This window comes from Triticum urartu, chromosome 5A (genome assembly GCF_056163025.1).
Source record: "Triticum urartu cultivar PI428250 chromosome 5A, HENAU_Tu73, whole genome shotgun sequence".
NCBI lineage: Eukaryota > Viridiplantae > Streptophyta > Magnoliopsida > Poales > Poaceae > Triticum > Triticum urartu.
In genome coordinates this window covers 413,751,035-413,763,341 of record NC_141877.1, presented here as the reverse complement: position 1 = coordinate 413,763,341, position 12,307 = coordinate 413,751,035, and positions in this window count along the sequence as shown.

The window sequence follows — 12,307 nt, the reverse complement described above, 5'->3', positions numbered from 1 at the left end:
CCTCTATCTACAGCGGTCCACTCTCTCGCAACCCGCTGTACCGTCTACTTGAACATGGTGCTTTATGCTTCATATTGTTATCCAATGATGTGTTGCCATCCTATGATGTCTGAGTAGATTTTTGTTGTCCTATCGGTGGTTGATGAATTGCTATAATTGATTTAATTTGCTTGTGATTATGTTGCTGTCCTTTGGTGCCCATCATATGAAAGAGCGCGTGGATCACACCATAGGGTTAGTTGTATGTTGATAGGACTATGTATTGGAGGGCAAGAGTGACAGAAGCTTCGACCTAGCATAGAAATTGATGCATACGAGATTGAAAGGGGACCAATATATCTTAATGCTATGGTTGGGTTTTACCTTAATGAACGTTAGTAGTTGCGGATGCTTGCTAATAGTTCCAATCATAAGTGCATAGAATTCCAAGTCAGGGATGACATGCTAGCAGTGGCCTCTCCCACATAATACTTGCTATCAGTCTAGTAAAGTAGTCAATTGCTTAGGGGCAATTTCGCAATTCCTACCACCACTTTTCCACACTCGCTATATTTACTTTATTGCTATTTTACTTACAACAGCCCCTACTGTTTATTTACTTGCTCTTTATTATCTCGCAAACCTATCCAACAACACCTACAAAGTGCTTCTAGTTTCATACTTGTTCTAGGTAAAGCGAACGTCAAGCGTGTGTAGAGTTGTATCGGTGGTCAATAGAACTTGAGGGAATATTTGTTCTGCCTTTAGCTCCTCGTTGGGTTCGACACTCTTACTTATTGAAAACTATTGCGATCCCCTATACTTGTGGGTTATCAGCCCTCCAGTGCCCTCCTTCTGATATACGAAGCCTTTTGTCCTAGAAAAATAGAAGATGACTTTCGGGACGAAGCGTAATCTCGAAGTGGAACCTGGGCAGGATCACCTTTCCTCTCTGGCCGAGCGATTCCGCCAGGGATACTTTCCTCCGGGAGGAGGAAATCCAAGCCATCGACATCACCAATGTTCCTCTCATCGTGGGAGGACCAATCTTAATCAACATCTTTACAAACACCATCTCATCGCAAACCAGAGTTCATCTCTTGTATTCAATCTTTGTCTCAAAACCTCAGATTGGTACCTATGAGTTACTAGTAGTGTTGATTACATCTTATAGTTGATGCTAGTTGGTTTATTTGGTGGAAGATCGTATGTTCATATCCTTAATCATATATTATACTCCTTTGATCTTGAACATGAACATGATTTGTGAGTAGTTTCGTTTGTTCTTGAGGACATGAGAGAAGTCTTGTTATAAGTAATCATGCCAAGTTGGTATTCGTTCAATATTTTGATGATATGTATGTTGAACTTCCTCTAGTGTTGTCGTGTGAATGTCGACTACATGACACTTCACCATGTTTGGGCCTAGGGGAAGGCATTGGGGAGTAATAAGTTGATGTTGGGTTGCGAGAGTGGAAAATCCTAAACTCTAGTTGATGCATTATTCCGTAAGGGGCTGATTTGGATCCATATGTTTCATGCTATGGTTAGATTTATCTTAATTCTTCTTTTGTAGTTACATATGCTTGCGAGAGGGGGTAATCATAAGTGGGTTGCTTGTTCAAGTAAGAACAACTCCCTAGCACCAGTCCACCCACATAACAAATTATCAAAGTAGTGAACGCTAATCAACCAAACATGATGAACGTGACTAGATGAGAATTCCCATGTGTCCTCAAGAACCCTTTGCTCATTATAAGAAGAAATATCGGCTTGTCCTTTGCTACAAAAAGGATTGGGCCACCTTGCTGAACTCTTGTTACTATTGTTACTTGTTACGAATTACGTTGCTACAAAACTATCTATTATCACTACTTACAGCACTTGTAGATAATACCTTTCTGAAAACCGCTTGTCATTTCCTTCTGCTCCTCGTTGGGTTTGATACTCTTACTTATCGAAAGGACTACGATTGATCCCCTATACTTGTGGGTCATCAGTGATCTCATTGATACGTCTTCAATGTATCTATATTTTTGATTGTTCCATGCTATTATAGTATCAATCTTGGATGTTTGTCAAGCAATTATATATCATTTTTTGTGACTAACCTATTAACTCAGTGCCCAGTGCCGGTTGCTGTTTTCTGCATGTTTTTGGCTTTTCAGAAAATCTATATCAAAAAGAGTCCAAACAAAGAAAAAACTTTGGATTAATTTTTTCTAGACCAAAGGGGACCCTAGAAGCTTCAGGAGAAGACCTAAAGAACCACGAGGAGGCGACAAAGCCTGCCAGGCACGCTCCAGGGGTGTGCACCCCAGGCTTGTGGGCCCCTCATGGCACCTCTTGATCTAATCTTAGATCTATAAATACCCAAATATTCCCCAACATCAAAGAGCCACCCAAAATACTTTTCTGCCACCGCAAGTTTCAGTTCTCGCGAGATTCCATATGGAGGCCTTCCCCGACACTTTGTCGGAGGGGGGATTGATCAAGGAGGGACTCTACATCAACCTTGCTGCCCTTTTGATGATCTATGAGTAGTTTACCATAGACCTACGGGTCCATAGCTAGTATCTAGATGGCTTATTTTCTCTCTTTGATCTTCAATACAATGTTCTCCTTGATATTCTTGGAGATCTATTCGATGTAATCACTTTTTGCGGTGTGTTTTGTTGGGGTCCGATGAATTGTGAGTTTATGGTCAGATTATCTATGAATTATTTGAGTCTTCTCTGAACTCCTTTATGCATGATTATTATAGCTTTGTATTTCTCTCCGATCTATAGATTTGGTTTGGCCAACTAGATTTATTTTTCTTGCAATGGGAGAGGTGCTTTGTGGTGGGTTCGATCTTGCGGTGCTCAATCCCAGTGATAGAAAGGGACATGACACATATTTGTATCATTTCCATTAAGGATAAAAAGATGGGGTTTATTCATATTAGTTGAGTTTACTTTGTCTACATCATGTCATCTTGCTTAAGGCGTTACTCCGTTCTTTATGAACTTAATACTCTAGATGCATGCTGGATAGCGGTCGATGTGTGGTGTAATAGTAGTAGATGTAGGCAGGAGTCGGTCTAGTTGTCTCGGACCTGATGCCTATATACATGATCATTACCTTAGATGTTGTAATGATTATTTGCTTTTCTATCAATTTCCCAATAGTAATTTCTTTTCCCACCTATGCTATTTTCAAGAGAGAAGCCTCTAGTGAAAACTATGCCCCCCTGGTCTATCTAAATCATATATAAAAACCCAAAAATACCTTGCTGCAATTTTATTTAATTTATTTTATTTTGTGTTTTTATTTATCTATTTATCACTACGAGATCTAATCTTTGCAATTAACTACCAAGGGATTGCCAACCCCTTGTTTGCGTTGGGTGCAAGTATTTGTTATTTTGTGTGTACGTAGTGCTAAAGAGTTGTTGTGTGGTTCTCCTACTGGATTGATAGCCTTGGTTTCTAACCAAGGAAAATACTTATCTCTATTGTACTGCATCGTCCTCTCCTCTTCGGGAAAATCCCAACGCAGCTCACAAGTAGCACTCATGAAGACATGGTAAACTGTCAAAAGAAACACCAACTCAAACGCTTTGACAAAGTGACTCCGGTAGTATAGTTGATAATTATCTATGAAGCTTGTAGGAAAAACAAAAAAATACGTCATGTCGACTGAATTTAGCGCCTCCATGAAGAAGGGTGCGTCTTTAGTAGTGCACTGATACGTCTCCAATGTATCTATAATTTTTTATTGTTCTATGCTATTATATTATCCATCTTGGATGTTTTATATGCATTATTATGCTATTTTATATCATTTTTTGGGACTAACCTTTAACCTAGTGCCTAGTGCCAGTTGTTGTTTTTTCCTTGTTTTTTTCTTTTACAAAAAAATCAATACCAAACGGAGTCCAAACGGAATGAAACTTTTTGACGATTTTTTGGACCAGAAGACAACCAAGAAGCTTCGGGAGGAGGCCAGAAGAGCCACGAGGTGGTCACAAGCCTGCCAAGCGCACCCTAGGGGGTGCCCTACAAACTTGTGGGCCCTCGTAGCTCCTCTAACCCTAATTCCAGCTCTATAAATACCCAAATATTCCCCGTTACCAGAGGGCACCAAAAAGACTTTTCTACCTCCGCAAGCTTTTGTTCTCGTGAGATCCCATCTTGGGGCCTTTTCTGGCACTCTGCCGAAGGGGGATTCGATCACGGAGGGCTTCTACATCAACCTTGCTGCCTTACCGATGATGTGTGAGTAGTTTACCACAGACCTACGGGTCTATAGCTAGTAGCTAGATGGCTTCTTCTCTCTCTTTGGTCTTCAATATAATGTTCTCCTTGATGTTCTTGGAGATCTATTTGATGTAATCTTCTTTTGCTATGCGTTTGTTGAGATCCGATGAATTTTGGATTTATGATTAGATTATCTATGAATATTATTCGAGTCTTTTTTGAACTCTTTTATGCACGATTAAGATAGCTTCGTATTTCTATCTAATCTATTAATTTGGTTTGGCCAACTAGATTGATTTATCTTGCAATGGGAGATGTGCTTTGTGATGGGTTCAATCTTGCAGTGTCCTCACCCAGTGCCAGTAGGGGTAGCGAGGCACGTATTATTATTGTTTCCATTAAGGATAAAATATATGGGGTTTATATCATATTGCTTGGATTTATCCCTCTACATCATGTCATCTTGCTTAAGGCGTTACTCCGTTCTTGTTAATTTAATACACTAGATGCATGCTGGATAGCGGTCGATGTGCGGAGTAATAGTAGTAGATGCAGAATCGTTTCGGTCTACTTATCACGGATGTGATGCCTATATTCATGATCATTGCCTTGTATATCTTCATAACTATGTGCTTTTCTATCAATTGCTCAATAGTAATTTGTTTACCCATCGTATGTGTTCTTTCAAGAGAGTGGCCTCTAGTGAAAACTATGGCCCCTGGGTCTATTTCCTATCATATTATTTTCAAATCTATAAAACCAAAAATACAAAAATACTTTGTTGCAAGCCATGAATTGGTCGCGAGATCTTAAGGGTTTCACCTCTAGCCTACGCCAACTTGTTTGGGACTAAAGTCTTGTGAAAGGATCGAGAACAAGTGTTTAGAGGGGGGTGATTAGACCCTCAACAAAGAAAAGTAGCACTTTTTAAATTCTTTAAGTTAAGGTGGAGTTTTAGCACAAACTTAAGCATTCACAATACATTTCAAGAAAGCATGGCAAGAGTATATGAGCAGCGGAAAGTAAAGCATGCAAGTTGTAAGAAAGTAAAGGGATGGGATTGGAGTATGCAAACGCAATTGGAGACACGGAGATTTTTGGCATGGTTCCGATAGGTGGTGCTATCGTACATCCACGCTGATGGAGACTTCAATCCATGAAGAGTAACGGTTGCGCGAGTCCATGGAGGTCTCCACCCACGAAGGGTCCACGAAGAAGCAACCTTGTCTATCCCACCATGGCCATCGCCCACGAAGGACTTGCCTCACTTGGGTAGATCTTCACGAAGTAGGCGATCTCCTTGCCCTTACAAACTCCTTGGTTCAACTCCACAATCTTGACGGAGGATCCCAAGTGACACCTAACCAATCTAGGCGACACCACTCTCCAAAAGGTAATAGATGGTGTGTTGATGATGAACTCCTTGCTCTTGTGCTTCAAATAATTATCTCCCCAACACTCAACTGTCTCTCACGGATTTGGATTTGGTGGAAAGATGATTTGACTGGAAAGCAACTTGGGGAAGGCTAGAGATCAAGATACTTGTGGTTGGAATGGAATATCTTGGTCTCAACACATGAGTAGGTGGTTCTCTCTCAGAAAAAAATGCTGGAAGTGTAGGCATGTTCTGATGGCTCTCTCCACGAATGAAGGAAGGGTGGAGGGATATATATAGCCTCCACACAAAATCTAACCGTTACACACAATTTACCAAACTCGGTGGGACCGAATCATGAAATTCGATTAGACCGATTTAGTTCAAAATGTGAACATTAGGATTTTCGGTGGGACTGATATGATCAACTCGGTGGGACCGATGTGCTAGGGTTAGGGTAAAACCACAACTCGGTTTGACCGATTACACAAACTCGGTGAGACCGATTTTGGTAATGAGCAAAACAGAGAGTTGGTCAAGCAAACTCGGTGGGACCAATTGCATATCTCGGTGAGACCGAGATAATTGCAATAGGAAACATAGAGTTTGCAAGCCCATTTCGGTGAGACCGAGATCCCATCAGTGAGACCGAATTTATTAGGGTTTCTGGCAGTGGCTATGTCAAATAGACTCGGTGGTGCCGAATAGATCAAATCGGTGGGGCCGAGTTTGAATTTTGGTTTGGGACATATGTGGAAATGAGAAAGTGGTTGAGGGCTTTGGAGCATATCACTAAGCACTTTGAGCAAGCAAGCCATTAAGCAACACCTCATCCCCTCTTAATAGTATTGACTTTCCTATGGACTCAATGTGATCTTGGATCACTAAAATGAAAATGTAGAGTCTTGAGCTTTTGCCAATCCTTGTCCTTAGCTTCTTGAAGGGGTTCCACATCCTCTTATCCAAGCCACTCCACTGTTGAACTCATCTGAAATATACTAGATAAAAGTATTAGTCCAACAAGAGATATGTTGACATTAATTACCAAAATCACCCAGGGAGAACTTGTGCTTTCAATCTCCCCCTTTTTGGTAATTGATGGCAACATACATCAAAGCTTTGGATAAAGATATGAAGAACAACAAGTAAAGCTTTGGAAAGACATGTAACATGCATAGGCTCCCCCTACATGTATGCAATCATGTGAATATGGAATATAAGAGCATGTGAATGCATAACCATGACAAACCATGAGTTACATGTATCCTGGCTATATGCATCAGAGCAAATGATGTATATACTGGGAATATACCTTCATGTTCATGAATCCTTCTTGCAAACAATATGTACAGTAGCAAGAAATCATCATGCACATGAGTGTGATGCATATACTTACCATGTGGTCTTGAGCTGGCTTTGGAGGAGGTGAACTTGAGAAAACAGGGTTAGATAACACAAGAACACCTACTAAGCAATGCAAGAACAGAAAACCACAAGAGTACCAGGATTGGGAGGACATGTAGAGAGTGAGTACTAGGTACTTTATTGGATATAGACATGTCCCCAAAGAGTAAAGATATGCAATGAATTCGAAGAATTTCTTCCCTTAGATGTCTTTCTCCCCTTGAATCTTATATGGATAATGGGAGAAGATAGGGCAAAAGAAAATTAGAGCACAATCAATCATAACAACCATACTACATGTCTTTCCCCTCTTGAAGACATGTATCTTCTCTCCTCTTTGAATACCAAGCATCTGGGGTCTCTCCTCTTGGTGTGATTAAGTGAAGGAAATATGACCTAGAGGCAATAATAAAGTTATTATTTATTTCCTTATATCATGATAAATGTTTATTATTCATGCTAGAATTATATTAACCGGAAACATAATACATGTGTGAATACATAGACAAACAGAGTGTCACTAGTATGCCTCTACTTGACTAGCTCGTTAATCGAAGATGGTTATGTTTCCTAACCATAAACAAAAGAGTTGTTATTTGATTAACGGGATCACATCATTAGGAGAATGATGTGATTGACATGACCCATTCCATTAGCTTAGCACCCGATCGTTTAGTATGTTGCTATTGCTTTCTTCATGACTTATACATGTTCCTATGACTATGAGATTATGCAACTCCCGTTTACCGGAGGAACACTTTGTGTGCTACCAAACGTCACAACGTAACTGGGTGATTATAAAGGTGCTCTACAGGTGTCTCCAAAGGTACATGTTGGGTTGGCGTATTTCGAGATTGGGATTTGTCACTCCGATTGTCGGAGAGGTATCTCTGGGCCCTCTCGGTAATGCACATCACATAAGCCTTGCAAGCATTGCAACTAATGAGTTAGTTGTGAGATGATGTATTACGGAATGAGTAAAGAGACTTGCCGGTAACGAGATTGAACTAGGTATTGAGATACCGACGATCGAATCTCGGGCAAGTAACATGCCGACGACAAAGGGAACAACGTATGTTGTTATGCGGTCTGACCGATAAAGATCTTCGTAGAATATGTAGGAGCCAATATGAGCATCCAGGTTCCGCTATTGGTTATTGACCGGAGACCTGTCTCGGTCATGTCTACATTGTTCTCGAACCCGTAGGGTCCGCACGCTTAAGGTTTCGATGACAGTTATATTATGAGTTTATGAGTTTTGATGTACCGAAGTTAGTTTGGAGTCCCGGATGTGATCACGATATGACGAGGAGCCTCGAAATGGTCGAGACATAAAGATTGATATATTGGACGGCTATATTCGGACACCGGAAGTGTTCCGGGTGATTTCGGAGAAAACCGGAGAGCTGGAGGGTTACCGGAACCCCCCTCGGGAGAAGTAATGGGCCATATGGGCCTTAGTGGAGAGAGAGAGGGGCAGCCAGAGGTGGGCTGCGTGCCTCCTCCCCTTGGTCCGAATTGGACTAGGAGAGGGGGGCGGCGCCCCCCCTTTCCCTCTCCCTCCCCACTTCTTTCCCCCTCCTAGTAGGAGTCCTACTCCTACTAGGAGGAGGACTCCTCCTGGCGCGCCTATAGGGGCCGGCCGGCCTCCTCCCCTTGCTCCTTTATATACGGGGGCAGGGGGGCACCCCTAGACACACAAGTTGATCTTCGTGATCGTTCCTTAGCCGTGTGCGGTGCCCCCCTCCACCATACTCCACCTCGGTCATATTGTAGCGGTGCTTAGGCGAAGCCCTGCGACGGTAGTACATCAAGATCATCACCACGCCGTTGTGCTGACGGAACTCTTCCCCGACACTTTGCTGGATCGGAGTGCGGGGATCGTCATCGAGCTGAACGTGTGCTAGAACTCGGAGGTGCCATAGTTTCGGTGCTTGATCGGTCGGGCCGTGGAGACGTACGACTACATCAACCAAACGCTTCCGTTGTCGATCTACAAGGGTACGTAGATCACACTCTTCCCTCTCGTTGCTATGCATCACCATGATCTTGCGTGTGCGTAGGAATTTTTTTGAAATTACTACGTACCCCAACATTAAGCACTCTCCCCCTTTGATGTGATTAAGCTTTGATGTGATCTCTCTCCCCCTTTGACATCATTTTTCCAAGAAGGGATCTTCTGGAGTGTGAGTCGAATAGGTTTGGTCCTTGAGTCACTTGACAAAGCAACATGAAATGTAAGATGCTAGTAGAGGTTAAGAATCATCGAGTGGAGTTGGAACAAATATGCAGGATGCAAATGGCAAGGTGTTTTCTCAGTATTGAAATCAATAGCACCGAGTTATTTGTTTTGGCGGCACCGAGTTGTTTCGGTTTAGAAGAGCAGAGCCAATCGGTGAGGCCTAATTCAACACAGGGAGAAAACAATTGTTATCTCAGATCACTAGGCAAATAAGATCTCACAAAGATTTGCAAGGAATTAACTGAAAGTTTTGCAATGAATTGGATGCAAGGAATGCATAACATAACAAATAACATAAAGAAATCTAGATGAAGTTTTTTTATTAAAGAAGGGGAACAAACATGCAAGAGATAAATGCAAGAACTCGTAAAAAAACTAGAGAACTTCATCTAGAGTCGGCGACAAAGTCACCTATGTTAGAGTATATTGACTGAGGAGTCAAGTGAGCACACTTGCTCGTAGGTCATACTCATTGTTTAAGCTCAAAATGGGGTTACCATTTTTCGTTTAAGCATTTTGATGTATTCACATCTTGTTGAGCTGCTTTGACCCATGACTTGGGGTAAAGCGTCTCTAAGATGGAATAACATACCTTGGGTGGTGGTGTTGATCTTGATCATGTAGTTGAACTTGTGTGGGATGCTCAAGGTTGATGTATCTCATCAATGATTTGGGAGCACCACTTGTAGTCTGAGTTCATATACCTACATGGGTTAGTCTTGCAAGGAAGAGCACTTGTGTATCCAAAATGACAATCATGAAATTCGATACCAAATGAAATTTGATATAAAGAAATTGTCAAAGGATATGTTGAAGGGTTTCATGCTTCCTTGTCTTCAACCACCATATTGTGGAACTTGGCGATGTAGAGATTGCTCAAGGTGTGAGTGAGTTGCAATCTCATGAATTCGATCTCATCCAAGTACCTACAAGGGTTAGATAGCATGCAAGGGTACAAGTATATCCAAGACATATGATCATCATCATAAGAGAAATATCAAGGATCAGTCAAAGGCTCATGCATTGCATGTATCCAAATGGAGTTTCTACTCCAAGTTTGAAGCATCAATGATGTTCAATTCACCTCTCAAATGGCAAAATACTTTCTCATCAAGTGGTTTGGTGAATATATCTGCCAATTGCTTATCGGTACGAACATGCTTAAGATCAATGTCCCCTTTGGCAACATGATGTCGAATGAAATGATGACGAACTTCAATATGCTTAGTTCGAGAATGTTGCACGGGATTTTGAGCAATCTTAATAGAACTTTCATTGTCACAAAACAATGGAACATGTCTCACATATATGCCATAATCTTTAAGAGTTTGGGTCATCCAAAGTAATTGAGCACAACATGAACCGGCGGCAATGTAGTCCGCTTCGGCGATAGATAAGGATACCGAGTTTTGTTTCTTGGAGGACCAAGACACAAGAGATCTACCAAGAAATTGACAAGTACCCGAAGTGGACTTTCTATCAACCTTGTCTCCGGCATAGTCGGAGTCGGAGTAGCCAACAAGATCAAAAGAAGACCTCTTAGGATACCAAATGCCAAAATTTGGTGTATGAATTAAGTATCTCACTATCCTTTTCACAGCTTTAAGATGACATTCTTTGGGGGCCTCTTGATATCGTGCACACATGCACACACTTAGCATAATATCGAGACGAGAGGCACATAGATATAACAATGAACCAATCATAGAGCGATAAACCTTTTGGTCAACTGGTTTGCCATCCTTAGTCAAGTCAAGATGTCCACTAGTAGGCATGGGTGTATTCATACCTTTGCATTCTTGCATGTTGAATTTATTGAATAAGTCCTTGGTATACTTTGTTTGGGAAACAAAGGTACCCTCCTTAGTTTGCTTGATTTGCAAACCAATAAAGAACTTGAGTTCATTCACCATAGACATCTCAAACTTCTTAGACATTAGCTTTCCAAACTTTTCACTGAAAGAGGGTTAGTTGAACCAAATATGATATCATCAACATAAATTTGGCACACAAATAATTCACCATTAACCCTTTTAGTAAAAAGAGTAGAATCAAATTTTCCAATCTCAACGCCTTTTTCAATAAGGAACTTGGTCAAGCATTTATACCACGCTCTAGGAGCTTGTTTAAGACCATAAAGAGCTTTGTGAAGTTTGTAAACATGGTCATGTTTCTCGGGATTAACAAAGCCGGGAGGTTGTTTAACATAAACTTCCTCCTCAATTTCACCATTTAAAAAAGCACTTTAATATCCATTTGGTACAAGGTAATATCATGGTGATTAGCATAGGCAAGTAAGATGTGGATGGACTCAGGTCTAGCAACGGGGACATATGTCTCACAATAGTCCATACCTTCGACTTGAGTGTAGCCTTGGGTGACGAGACGTGCTTTGTTGCGAATGACTTGTCCATCTTCGTCTTGCTTGTTGCGAAACACCCATTTGGTACCGATGATGTTGTGGTTGTTGTCGGGCTTCTCAACCAATGTCCACACTTGGTTTCTTTCGAAGTTGCGTAGCTCTTCATGCATGGCATTTATCCAATCTGGATCTTCCAATGCTTCTTCAACCTTCATAGGTTCAATGCTAGAGATGAATGAATAATGTTCACAAAAATTTGCTAAATGAGTTTTAGAGCGAGTGATTCTCCTGGTTTGGATATCGTTGAAAATTTGCTTGACGAGAAGGTCTCTTGTGACTCTTGCTCTAACTCATGATAGATTTTGTTTGGGTCGGGGTGGAACATCTTCTTCATCATCTAGTCCTTCCTCTTGGCTTTCTTTGTTGTTGACGTTGTCATTCTATTGTTGAGGTGGAGAAGGAGGTTGATGAGGTTCATCTTGGTGTACTTCCTTGTTTTCTTCATCTTGACGTGTCCCACTTGTGGATGCCTCCATGGCAACTCTCAGTTCACCTTGTCGTGAGGTAGAAGCTTCCACTTGGACGGATGCGGTACTCTCCTTCACCTCCGTTGGACCAGTCCTGCCAATAGACAAGTCTTGGATTCCTTTCGAAGGGTATTTGTCTCCTACATCAATTGGCAATTGCTCTACTTGTGAGCCATT